This window comes from Kogia breviceps, chromosome 8 (assembly GCF_026419965.1).
Source record: "Kogia breviceps isolate mKogBre1 chromosome 8, mKogBre1 haplotype 1, whole genome shotgun sequence".
NCBI classification, from domain to species: Eukaryota; Metazoa; Chordata; class Mammalia; order Artiodactyla; family Physeteridae; genus Kogia; species Kogia breviceps.
Genome location: NC_081317.1, coordinates 89,226,085 through 89,239,218, shown reverse-complemented (window position 1 = coordinate 89,239,218; position 13,134 = coordinate 89,226,085).

Here is a 13,134-nt window from a genome sequence, read left to right as displayed (position 1 = left end):
TGTGTGTATAAACAACTTAGAAACATAAAAGCAACTTTCATTATAACCCATATGGTACCTATTTATATCTTTACAAAGGCCAAGAAGATAGCTTGAGTGTAGGCACACACATGGTGTATAAGCTGATGGAATATCAAGGTTACATAAGTGGGCAGCTAGATTTCTTTCTGTGTATGTCAACTATAAGATGTAGGAAATAAGAGTACAAAAGATAATTGGGGGAGATGGAAGAGGGAGGAGATACAGGGATATATGTATATGTATAGCTGATTCACTTTGTTATAAAGCAGAAACTAAACATTATAAAGCAATTATACTCCAGTAAAGATGTTAAAAATAAACTATGGAAACTAAATAAATAATTGGGCAGATTTGTTCACATTAGCTACAGTAGCTTATGTCTGACTTCTCAATATAATATGGAAAGAGGAGCCTCTGCATATCATTTTCCATACATGTTTGTGTAATTGCTTTCCTTTGACTAAAAAAGGAAGAAAGTAAAGCAGTCTATATATATGCTGAAAGTAGAAGTAAAATACAAAAAAAAAAAAAAAAAAATGAGGCTAATAGATCCCAATTCTCACTCTTTCAGGAAGCAGTCCTTTGGCCTAAGGTGATACCCTCAGACTGGCTCCAGTACTCCCTTGACAGAAGCATTCAAAAAAGGGACTAAGTCCTGATTGTTTCCCTCTTTTTTCCAGCATACTTCAAAGAGTGAGTGTTTGTGTTGGACTTTGAATGACTCAAAACTTGTATTGTCTTACTGCAGAAGCATTTACTGCTCAGTCAGTACCTATGCACTCTCTCCCATCCCCCTTCCTACAATAAGGTAGCAAGGCCCGTGCAGCTGGGTTTGACCAAAGGACTGTAAGCTTAGGCCATGGGGGAGCATTTAAAAGCTAGCTCTGGGTTTCCCTGGTGGTGCAGTGGTTGAGAGTCCTCCTGCCAATGCAGGGGACGTGGGTTCGTGCCCCGGTCCGGGAGGATCCCACGTGCCGCAGAGCGGCTGGGCCCGTGAGCCATGGCCGCTGGGCCTACGCGTCCGGAGCCTGTGCTCCACAACGGGAGAGGCCACAACAGTGAGAGGCCCGTGTACGGCAAAAAATTAAAAAAAATAAAAGCTAGCTCTCTTTTCCTCTGCCATGTTGATGGTATCCCTGGATCCTGAGCCACTGTCTGGAAGAGAGCTCTTCTAGAAAGCCACTGGCCTCCACAAATTTTCTGTTAACAATAAATAGAGGTCCTTAAACTATTCATCAGGACTTCATCTTTGCCAGTTTATTTCCCCCCTTTACAAGTCTTTTTAGTCTTATTCTAACTACATTTTGATAATACTAATCCTCAAATGTGCCAATTAAACATCACTGGCTACAGTTAACTTTTACTGGATCACAAGATCTGATTTGCACCACAGGATAAAATTCTTTTAAATGTTTGTGGTCAGATCACTATCAAGTGTTTCAGGTCTCTTGTGTGCTTCAGACTAATGAACTGTATAGACAAGGGTGTCCAATAGAAGTGTAATTAGCCACATGTAATTTTTAAAATTTTAGTGGCTATGTCAAAAAATAAAAAGAAACAAGTTTTTAAAAAATACATTCAACCTAGCATACCCAAAATACTTCAATACGTAGTCAGTATAAAAGATTATTGAAATAATTTGTATTTTCTTGTACCAAGTCTTTGAATCCAGTGTATAAATTACATTTACAATACATCTCAATTTCACAGCATTTCAAATGCTGAAATAGCCACATGTGGATGGTGGCTACCATGTTGGACAGGTCTAGATGCCAGGTTATCTGGTTTCCAAATAATTGAAGGTTACTCTTGATATCCCAAGGCTTCTTAATGTTTTCATTGCATACCTTAATAAACTACAGTATGATTAGAAATATTTTACTCTTTGTAGAGTTGAATGTAACTCGTTGCTATATATTCAGTACATAAATACGTAAAAATCAGACTTAGTTCTGTGAACATCATATATAGCTTCCCTGGCTAAATTCAAGAACAAAGTTGCTTGCTTGTCAGTAAATTCCCAAATCAAACATTTGCTTATAGCACCTTCAGGATTCATACCTATTTGAAAGATTAACTTGCCAATCAGAAAATTGGGCATTCTGAAGAGAGTAAGAAACTTTCAACCCACACGGAGAGGGTGGGGTGGATCCCAGCTGAGATTGCTTTACATACAGTGCACATGCTCTTAACCTTTTTCGTGTGGCTATCTCTTGCCTCCCAAACTGGCAGGAGATGTAGGAATAAGAAAGATTGAAGAAAAATAAAATGAACATAGTGACAGCCAGGGATACTGAATGTCATCTTATCTTTTGGAAATGTGCTGCAGAATCAGTATAGATGTTTTCTCACTACAAAGAGGGAGAGAATTAGGAGGAAGGAACCCACATTCCCTTCAAACCTATGGTTCTTGGTCTACACATGGAAACAAAGTATAGCGGCTGGTTAATAGAAGGACCTACAGCCCACACCCAGCACTCTGCCAGTACCCAACCAGGTATACGGTAAAGGTGTTCACCAGCTGCCTTCTTAGCCTCCCTTTCAGTGTTAGAATCCCTTCCCCACAGCCCTCCCTTAATAGTAAACTTAAGAGATTCTAAAGCCTCCCTCTTCCCACTACCACAGTACTTTCAGGTTTAGATGAGAATGAGGTTATATTATCCAGCCTTCTTGGTAGTTATTATCTTTTAATAAAGAAGAGTTCTCCAAACGTGCCAAGTAGGCTTCTGACAGTGCCAGCGTAATCCTAGTAATAACAGACATTTCTGTAGTCAGTGTAAGCAATATGGTGTCCACATGTTTTAGTTGGTTCTTTTTCTCCACTTCTGCTTTTGGATATGTTCATTCTGGACTTCAGCTAAATCAGAGAACAATAACCTTGACTCCATTACCCAAAACAAAGCCAGCCTTGCCAAGAAAAAAATGTATCTCAATCCATGGCGATTCAGGCTCAGAATGCCCCAGTTTTGATATCAGTGAGGAGGAGCATAGATTGCATTTACTCTAATTCCAGAATATCTAAAAGAAACTTGGATCCTCTACCTAATCCAAGCTACTAAATTTTAGTTAGGGAAGCAAATCAGAAAGGAAAAAGTTCAAGGTCAGTCAATTTCTGTTTCCCACAAAATAAGGAGAGATCCAAGTCCTTCTTAAGGAGTCTGCTATGAACAGACTGTGCTACACAAGTTTTTATTAAGCACCAACTTAGGCCAGGCAGCTTCAGAATCAGGAGGTCTTAATGTATTAGTTTCCTATGACTGCCGTAACAAATTTCCACAAACTTCGTGACTTAGAACAAATTTAATCTCTCAGCTTTGGGGCCAGAAATTCAGAATCGGTGTTGGCAACCTTGTTTTTCCCTGGAGGCTCTGAGTGAGAATCTTCCATGCTTCTTTCTCCTTGGAGTGCCTTGGTCTGTAGACACGAAACTCCAGTCTCTGCCTGTCTATACATGGGTCTTCATGTCTCCCTTGCATCTCTGTGTGTCTTCAGCTGAATGGAAGTCCCCACACTTCTACGTAGAAGTCAGCTATAGGGGTGCCTCCAAGCCAGTTTTGTCCAATCTCAGTAAATTTTTTGAATCTTTCATTGAATGAACTCAAAATTCCAGAATTTCATTTATTTTTTTTACAATTTATTTTATTTTTGGCTGTGTTGGGTCTTCGTTGCTGTGCGCGGGCTTTCTCTAGTTGTGGTGAGCGGGGGCTACTCTTCGTTGGCGGTGCGTAGGCTTCTCATTGTGGTGGCTTCTCTTGTTGCAGAGCACGGGCTCTAGGCGCGCGGGCTTCAGGAGTTGTGGCTCGTGGGCTCAGTAGTTGTGGCTTGAGGGCTCCAGAGCGCAGGCTCAGTAGTTGTGGTGCACGGGCTTAGTTGCTCCGCGGCATGTGGGATTTTCCCGGACCAGGGCTCGAACCCGTGTCCCCTGCATTGGCAGGCAGATTCTTAACCACTGCACCACCAGGGACGTCCCCCAGAATTTCTTATAAAGCATGAAAAAAATAATTTTGACTTGGAAAGTGTTGAAGGGGTTCCTTCCTTTATCTTCAGTTCATTGTTGCAGCCAAAGATAAACCTCAGTCATGCTCTCACAAATTGATTCAGAGTAGCACAGCTTCCTAGTATATCCATGAAATTAACTGTGAGAGTTCAATATGAAATGTACCATCAGGTAAGTGAACAATTAGCAATTTTTTAAAGGGGGATGAATAAATAGGAACAAGCCTGCATTCTATGTCCCAGGTGTATGATTTGATCCATGATGGTTCCTTTGTTGAATCAAAATCTGTTGAATCTTGAAAACATTATGGTAAGTGAAAGAAGCCAGATGAGAGGCCACATATGGTATGATTCCATTTATGTGAAATGTTAAAGGCAAATCTGTAGACACAGAAAGTAGATTAGCAGTTGACTAGACTGGCTTAGGAGGGTTGGGAGTGACAGCCAAGGAGTATGGGTCTCTTCTTGGGGTAATGAAAGTATTCTGAAATTGTGATGGGTACACAATTCTGTGAATATATTGAAAGCCATTGAATTGTACACTTTAAATGGGTGAATTGTATGTGAATTATATCTCAATAAAGCTGTTTTTCAAAAACAACACAATACCCATCAGAATGTCTATAATTAAGAAGATTAACAATATCATGTGTTGGTGAGGACATGAAGCAAAGGGAATTCTCATACACCATTGATGAGAATATAAGTTGGGAGAACCGAGTTAGAAAACTGCTTGATAGTATCTACTAAAAGCTAAGCGTATCCTATAACCCAGTAATTTCTCTCCTAGGTATATACCAAACAGAAATGCATACACAAAAAGTACGTACAAGAATGTTCATAGCAGACTCTAATAGCCCCAAACTGGAAACAACCCAAATTTTTACCAACTACTGAATTGATAAATTATGGTTGATTTTTGCAATGGTTTTTAAAACAGCAGAGAGAATAAAGTACAAATACCCAGAGCAACATGGATGAATCTCAACGAATATATTGAATAAGACACAAAAGAATACATACTGATCATTCCAATTATTGAAATTTCAAAATCAAGCAAAATGGACCTATGCCATGAGAAGGCATGACAGTGGTTTTCCTTGGCGGCAGTGGTAGTGACTGAAAGGAGCAGAGGGCACGAGGGGCATCTGGGCTGTTAGGAATTTTCTGTTTGTTAATCTATGTGCTTCTTTACACAGTGGTTCTATTTGAGAAATTAATTGTACTCTATGCTTATGATTTGCTCAGTTTTCTGTATATATCATTTTATGAACTTTATTTTAAAAATAAGTGGTAGGTCCCACTCTGTGACCCTTTGATAGAAGCAAAGCTATACAATGCACGTGGGCAAATGAATTTTTATCTTTTTTTTTTTTTGCCACATGGCTTGCAGGATCTTAGTTCCCCGACCAGGGATTGAACCCAGGCCCACCTAACTGCTGGACCACCGCCAGGGAACTCCAAAGTTTTGTCATATTAAATGAGCCATACCAGGTACATCAATACCCCCAATGTTGCATCACATAAAACTTAAGCTCCCCAAATTAAACACTTCCCCATCCCAAAACATCTGTGTTTTGAATTTGCTTTTTAAGTTAAACAAAAAGTGTGAGAGCAGCAACAATATTTCCAGAATATTGCCTCCATGCTAATAAAAGGTAAGTATTTAAGTATGACATCTACACCAGGGGGCACTGTTGTACAAAACCAGGTTCCAAATAAAAGCCTTTTAATGTACAGGTCAGGACTGATGTGGTTATAAACATCCAAAATCTGTTTTAATGTTGCTTTTATTTACAGAAAGCGTACATTTAAAAAATCTGTTTCCCAGAATAGTACAGGATCACTACAGCTAAAAGACTCCTTTCTTCAAGTGCCTTTGGCTGTTATGGTCCTCTTCTCACTCCCATCTTCCTGTTTCTCTCTTGAGTTTCTTCTCTCTCCTGTCTCTCTGAGTTTCTTTGGCCTGCAGCTTTAATAACAGGGTTCCCTAGGACACCCTCACCCTCTGGTTTTCTCATTCCGCACCCTTTCTCTTGAGTGACCGCATCCTGTCCTACTGATTCAACTGATCAGTCCTCATGATCCAGAGATTCACATCTCTGGTCCCAGCTTCTCTCCAGAGTTTCTGCCTACTGAACATTTCCTCCTGAACTTCCCCCTCCCCATTCCGAACAGCTCACAGGCACTCAAACTCAGTGCATCCAAATGTGAACTCATCAAATTTCCCCCAAACTTGTTTCTCCTCCTGCATTCTGTGTTTCCATTGCTGACCCCACCACCCACCCAAATAACCCAGCCAGAAACAGGGAAGTCGTCCTTGACGCATCCGTCTTGTGCCTCTGACATCTAATCAGTCTCCCCTTTGTCTCCTCCCCTTCCTCCATAGCCCCCTAGTTCAGGTTCCATCATCTGCCTTTACAAGCGCTTGCTTCCAGCTATGCACCCCACCCCCTCATATTCAGACCTCTCCACAGCCTCCAAAATGAGTCCTTCAAAGTATTAATCTGGCTCCCTTCACCCCCACCCCCACCCATAGCCTCAAACCCTTAAAAGGCTCTCATTGCCTGCAGGACACAGTCCAAGCTTACAGCAGGAGCCCCTCTCCAACAAAAGCCCCCCTTTGGTCTGCTGCTGACTGTGGTCCCAGCCTCAATGCTCAAGACCCCTTTGCCTTGTATTTACCCTCTAACAGTATCAATCTGCTGAAGGTTCCCCAGACACATCGTATTCTTTCTTTCTCTATATTTTCTCAGGCAGACCCCTCTGCCCGGCAGGCCTCTTCCTCCCTTGCTCTCTCCTCGCATGACTCAACTCAGGTATCACCAGAAGTTTTTTCCTGGTACTGTAAGTCAGGTCAGATGCTTTAACTCCTACTGTAACAGCCTGGGATGAGCCATTTCTCTTCCCCAGGGTGCTGTCAGCACTTGGGTTTGTTCGCTAGCCTGTGAGCATCTTGAGTCTGCACTGAGGCATGTCTTTACCTCTAGGGCCTAGCACAGAATCTGGCACAGGGTAAAGGTTCAAGAAATGTTTCCTGAGTGAAGGAATGGAGAATGGCTCCCCAGCTTGAATGGTTAGGTGGCTGGTGGGGACAATCACCAAGGGATGAATCTGCACTAGGAGCAGTTTTGACAAAAGTGAGGATGGGAGAGGAGAGTGTGACGGATGGGGGCCTGGCCTTTTAGACTCCCGGTGAGGTGCACACGCAAGGGCAGATGTCCAATGGGCAACTGGATGACCAGGTCTGGAGCTCTGGAGAGAAGCCTGGGCCATTGGGTTTTGGAAGCGCTTACTTGTGTCAGCTAAGAAGACAAGGCTGACTTCAGAGGCCTCAGGAGGGAGTCTCCTCAGGGCTGGCGGAGAGGTGGGGGACCAACCCTCCCTTCCTTATGAGCTGGAGCATGCTGACCTGGGCCAGGCTCCTAGTGGCTCTGAATAGTGGAAGATAAACAGACACTCCTTTACTCAAACACTCCAGGGAGAGGCTGCCCCAGCGGTCAGTGACTTTCTCAGTTCGGAGAGAACCGCACTTCCTGGATTCTCATGTGGGGTGAATTGGTTCAGGTCAACATTAACTCAGGCAGGTGAGAGCCTCGCCCCTCTTACTGGCCTCACTCACTAGTAGACCCCAATCAGGAGCAAGCCCTGGCTTGGGCACCAAACACAGATGCCATCAGTTCTTTGACCACCCAGGGTCCAGCAGGGCCGATTCTCCAGAGAGGGCCTTGCTTGCCCCCAAGGGGCTGGAGTGTTATGATCCTTCCCGGGAATTCATCACCCAAACGCAATCTGAAACCAAAGGCCATGCTGGAGGAAATGCCCCAGAATTTCTTCACGACACAATGTGGCAGAGAATTCTGAGGTTCCAAGTGAGTATTTCATCACAGGCTCTCAGTCCATTTTGTGAATTGTACAATAAACAGCCACAGGGGCTGCTTGGACCAAATGCCCACAGAGAGAAAAAGTAGGCAACCAGCAGAAGTTGTGGGTTCCAAGCTCCTTTCTCAGCAACGCACTAGCCGGAAGGTGTGATCCCTTTTGCTGGTCTGCAGAGAAAATACTGCTTCTGGGGTATCTGCTCAGCTCACCATGGCCTTACTTAGCTGACACCCATCCAAAGGGAGGCCAGTGGAGCGGCCATTTCAGATAACGTCATTCACCCCCTGTGTCGGGGTGTGCCTTCCCAGGATTTGGAGAGGAAGAAAAGGACAGTGACTTACTGGCCTCTTCTCCTGCCTCAAGACCTGGAGAAGCAGAGAACATGTCTGCTGGAGGAGAGAAGAATGAAGCAGAAACACAAATGAGCGGAGACAAAAGAAGAGAGTCTTGATGGCTTTTCAGTCCCTGGTTCTTTTCCCACCTGTGTCTCAGCCCTCAGGCTCCACAAGATACCCTTGCATCCTTACGACAAATGTCCAGGGTTTTGACTCGGCTAAGTCCACTCCAACTCACTAGGAATCCTAATCAGTCTTGGAAATATGCCACTAATGAGCTCTGTGCCCATGGGTAATTTGCTTAACCTCCTTGGGCATCATTTCCTCATCTATCAACTGAGGATAGTAAGGTTCTTCACAGGATCAAAGGAACTAAATCAGATAATGTAGTGCAAGGGAAAGTGCTGATGATAGTACCACCCACACAGCAGGCTCGTGTGATTGATGACTTTCCCATCGACTCCTTCCCTAAGAGACCAAAGGCCCCGCAAAGATCTGGAGAGAAGACCCCAGAGTCATTCACATATTGGTGATGGGTGGTTGAAACCCAGAATTGGATGAAATATCAGTTCTTTTTCCCCGTAAAAGAGGACTAGAGCATTGAGTGTCTTCTGAAACTGAAGAGGCAGCATCTTTCTCTGCACTATGTTCTTAGAATGGCAGATCTAGATGCTTGTCTAAAGGATATTTTTCATTACCTACCATTCCCTCATTTTTCCTTAAAGTCCCCACCACCCTCCCCATGCAGCACACATTCTCAGGAGGAAATGGACTTCAGTCCTGGCTCCAGGTGGGCCCTGGAGGACATTCCATTCCTCTGGGCACAGTCAGGGCTTTGAGGGGCAAGTTATGGTGAATCTCCAGCTCTTACTTGGAATGTTGGTTCAGAAATGCCCTCTGATCCCCTGGATGTAAACATGGATGTATGTGTCTCTTCTGGCTAGCCAGAGTCAGCCTATAGGAATTAGCCTCAGGATGCAGCTGACCCCATGAAGGCAAAGGAGATTCGGAAAGAAATGGGACCAAGTTCACTCATCTGACTTCTGGCCATATGAGCCAGCAAAACCCCTGTTCAATTTGGCTTTTCTGTAACTGGCAAAATAGGATCATAACTGATAGAACCATGCAAACATCTTCTGGGGTTCATGATTTCAAAAAGATAACCATGAACAGTGCCAGTGTTTAAACAGAAGCAGCACTAGTATTTGAGATGAAAAACAATTTATTCAAATTTCTCCCCAAACATCAGAGTTCTCAACCAAAGTTTTTACCCCAAGGAAATTCCTCTAATCACCTGGATTTAGCTATTACTCATATGTCAATAATGATGAGATTTGCGTCTCTCCTGAGTCTCAGATTGGATGTCCCCTTGGCAACTCAGAAAGAAGAGAGGTGCTCAAGTTGAAAGGCCTGGGCTGTTGATCAGGTCATCCTTCCAGAAGTTAGCCCTCTCAAATTGCAGTTGTCAGCAGCAGTAATCCTGAATTTCTGACCTTGTGTTAAAACCACATAGGGGTACAGAAATAGTTGCATATGGAGGCCCATGCCTGCCACATTTACTTCAGCATAAATTTTTAATAGCCAGAAAAGCTAAGTGTGAGAGAGATCTAGAGAAAGACAACCTGTAGTCAAGCTGTTTTATAAAAGAAACTGTGTTATAAGGCAGGGCATTAGTTTTTTGCTGCATAACAAATTATTCCAAAACTTAACAGGTTAAAGTAATAAACATGTATTATGTCACAGTTTCTGAGGCCCAGGAATCCAGCAGCGGCTTAGCTGGTTCTAGCTCAAGGTGTGATTGAAGTAATTCACACTTCAAGGTGTGAATGAAGATATGATTAAACTGTCAGCTGGGGCTGCAGTCTCTGGAGACTTGACTGGGGCTGAAGGGTCTGCATCCAAGCTCATTTATGTGGTTGTTGGCAGCCCTAGGTCCCTCACTTATGGCCTCTCCATAGGGCTGCTTCACATGGCAGCTTGCTTCCCCCAAAGCAAATGATCTAAGAAAGAGAACTCAGGTCTTTCATAACCTGGTAACCTTATAACCTAATCTTGGAAGTGACATGACATCTCTTCTGCCATAATCTATTGGTCACACAGACCAGCCCTGGCACAGTGTGGGAAGGGAGTACTCAAAGGTGTGACTACTGGGAGGCAGGGATCAGCAGGGGCCTTCTTGGAGGCAGCACATTTCAAGATGTCCCGAGAGGCATAGGAGAACGACATAGGAGAACATCTCTAGGGGCACAGGAGAATAATTGTGCATCTCCTGGAGGTCTGGCACCAAATCCCTAAGTAGCTAACTGCAAAGGAGGAATGTTCTTGATGTCTCCCAATTTATCCCTCTTGTATTAAATACTGAATAATTATGTTATATCACCTTTTCCACCAAAACTTTTACATAAATGAGATGCTCTCATAAACCCCGTGGCATACATTGGGTATGTCCAGTGCTAAGCTTCTCCCAGTTTGAGAAGCAGGGCAGGGGGACCTATTCCAGGGCTGGTGGGATGGTCTGGGGAGGCCAAAATGACCACTGTTTAGAAGAACCAGCAGCTAAATTAAAAGCCTGCCTGCGGTAGCTCGTAAGCATACGTACACATACACACATATACCCTCTTTCCATCTCCGTTTCAGCTGAGACCCCAAAGGCTGAGAGTACATGATAGAGGCTTAATTCCCCTGCATCCAAGAGAGGAGCCAGACCACATATGCAGGACATGCTAAGATGTCCTGAAACCAGCCTTGCTGGCATTAATGCTCACCCCCATCCAGCCCACAAGGGACAGAGGACTGGAGAGTTACTGGAGTGCTGAGGCTTCCTGTCCCCTCTCCCCACACTCCCCACAGGGATGGAGAGATGCTTCCCCTTTACCTAAAGTAATGTGAGAGGAACCTTCAGGGAACGACTAGAGGGCTTACATGTGCCCTCTGGACTTTGGGGAACAGAGGGGACAGGGTGTGATGCCTAGCTGAGAAGTGTAGCAGGGCTGCGTGGAGAGTCTGGGCAGGGCTAGTGCAGCCCTAGGCCAGTGTGGCAGGAGGTGCCTTACCACTGACAGCGCTGGACAGCAAGCTTGAGAGTGAGCTCCCTGCATTTGAATGTCTAGAAGGAAAGAACCCTGAACATTAGCAGCGACTCTCTCTGCAGAGGGGAGTGGAATTAGGGGTCAAAAGGTGTGGAAAGAAACTCTGATGTTTTAATCCAAATACTTCTGTATTGCCCAAAGTAAACATGTTTATATGTTATCAAAAAAGGAGAAAATGAAGGAATTTTTTTTTTTAATTTTATTTATTTATGACTGTGTTGAGTCTTCGTTTCTGTGCGAGGGCTTTCTCCAGTTTTGGCAAGCGGGGGACACTTCATCGCGGTGCGCGGGCCTCTCACTGTCGCGGCCTCTCCTGTCGCGGAGCACAGGCTCCAGACGCGCAGGCTCAGTAGTTGTGGCTCACGGGCCCAGTTGCTCCGCGGCACGTGGGATCCTCCCAGACCAGGGCTCGAACCCGTGTCCCCTGCATCGGCAGGCGGACTCTCAACCACTGCGCCACCAGGGAAGCCCAAAGATAAATGTCATACATTAAAATACATACAGGGCTTCCCTGGTGGCGCAGTGGTTGAGAATCTGCCTGCCCATGCAGGGGACATGGGTTCGAGCCCTGGTCTGGGAAGATCCCACGTGCCACGGAGCAGCTGGGCCCGTGAGCCACAACTACTGAGCCTGCGCGTCTGGAGCCTGTGCTCCGCAACAAGAGAGGCCGCGATAGTGAGAGGCCCGAGCACTGCGATGAAGAGTGGCCACCGCTCGCCGCAACTAGAGAAAACCCTCGCACAGAAACAAAGACCCAGCACAGCTAAAAATAAATAAATTAATTAATTTTTTAAAAAAAAGACTGATTCACTTAAGATTAGACCAAAAAAAAAAAAGTACATACAATGAACACATAACAATAAATGGTTTGCTCAAGGGGTAGTACTGAGAAACATTATTTCTAGTGGTTTCAGATCTTTATTATGTTGAATTTTTTTACAATAAGCACGTTTTATTTTTAGAAGCAGAAAAATATCCAGAGATAGCACTGAATGAATGAATTAATTAATTAAAGAAAGCTACCAGAAAGACCAGCTTTGCATCCCTCTTCTCTCTCTTTTAAATGCAGAACTCTAACTAGTTGGGTAGGACGGCAGCTGTCCAGTCTGATCTCTGCTGTGGGGCGGCAGGTGTCAGGCCCAGAAAACTCCTCTTTTCTCTGGCTGCCCACACCGAGGAGGGGGCTTTCAGCCAGCACTGGGAACAGGTCTGTGCTCCTGACCAGTCACCGGTGGGGACATCAGCACCCTGAGAGTCCTGGCTGTCTGGCTGGGACTCCGCCACCTGCCAGACCTCGCTGCTCCCTCGGTTCTCCCCATGTGAGCCTGGCTCCCCAGAACCCCATGCACCTGTCCCCGTGCCCCTCCTCCCTCTTCCTTGTCCACTGATCTTCAACCATGGTTAACCTTCTGACGGGGAAACTGAGGCACCCTGGGACAAGAGTCACCCGCAGTCAAGCAGGGAGTGAGAGGCAGGGCTGCCAGCTGCCAGCAGAGCCTCTCCCATCTGGTCTGCGTCCCTCCCTGTTGGCTCGTGGCCACACCCTTCCCTCCTCCAGGACTGACTCAGGTAAATGGGGTGGCCCCAGAGTCAACGTGTCCTTGACACATGGCCAAACTCTACAATAACCTTCTTAATGAAACGCGGAAGCTGCAAAGTTCAAGTGGGTGTTTAGTATTGAGCTTTGGCTCATACACTCAGTGATCAAATAGCAATAGACTCATCAAACAAAGACCACAAAGTTCATCTCAGCCTTCTTAAGGAAAAGATGTTTGGGGTCTAGAAGTTTTTCAGTAGGCTGGGCAGATGTT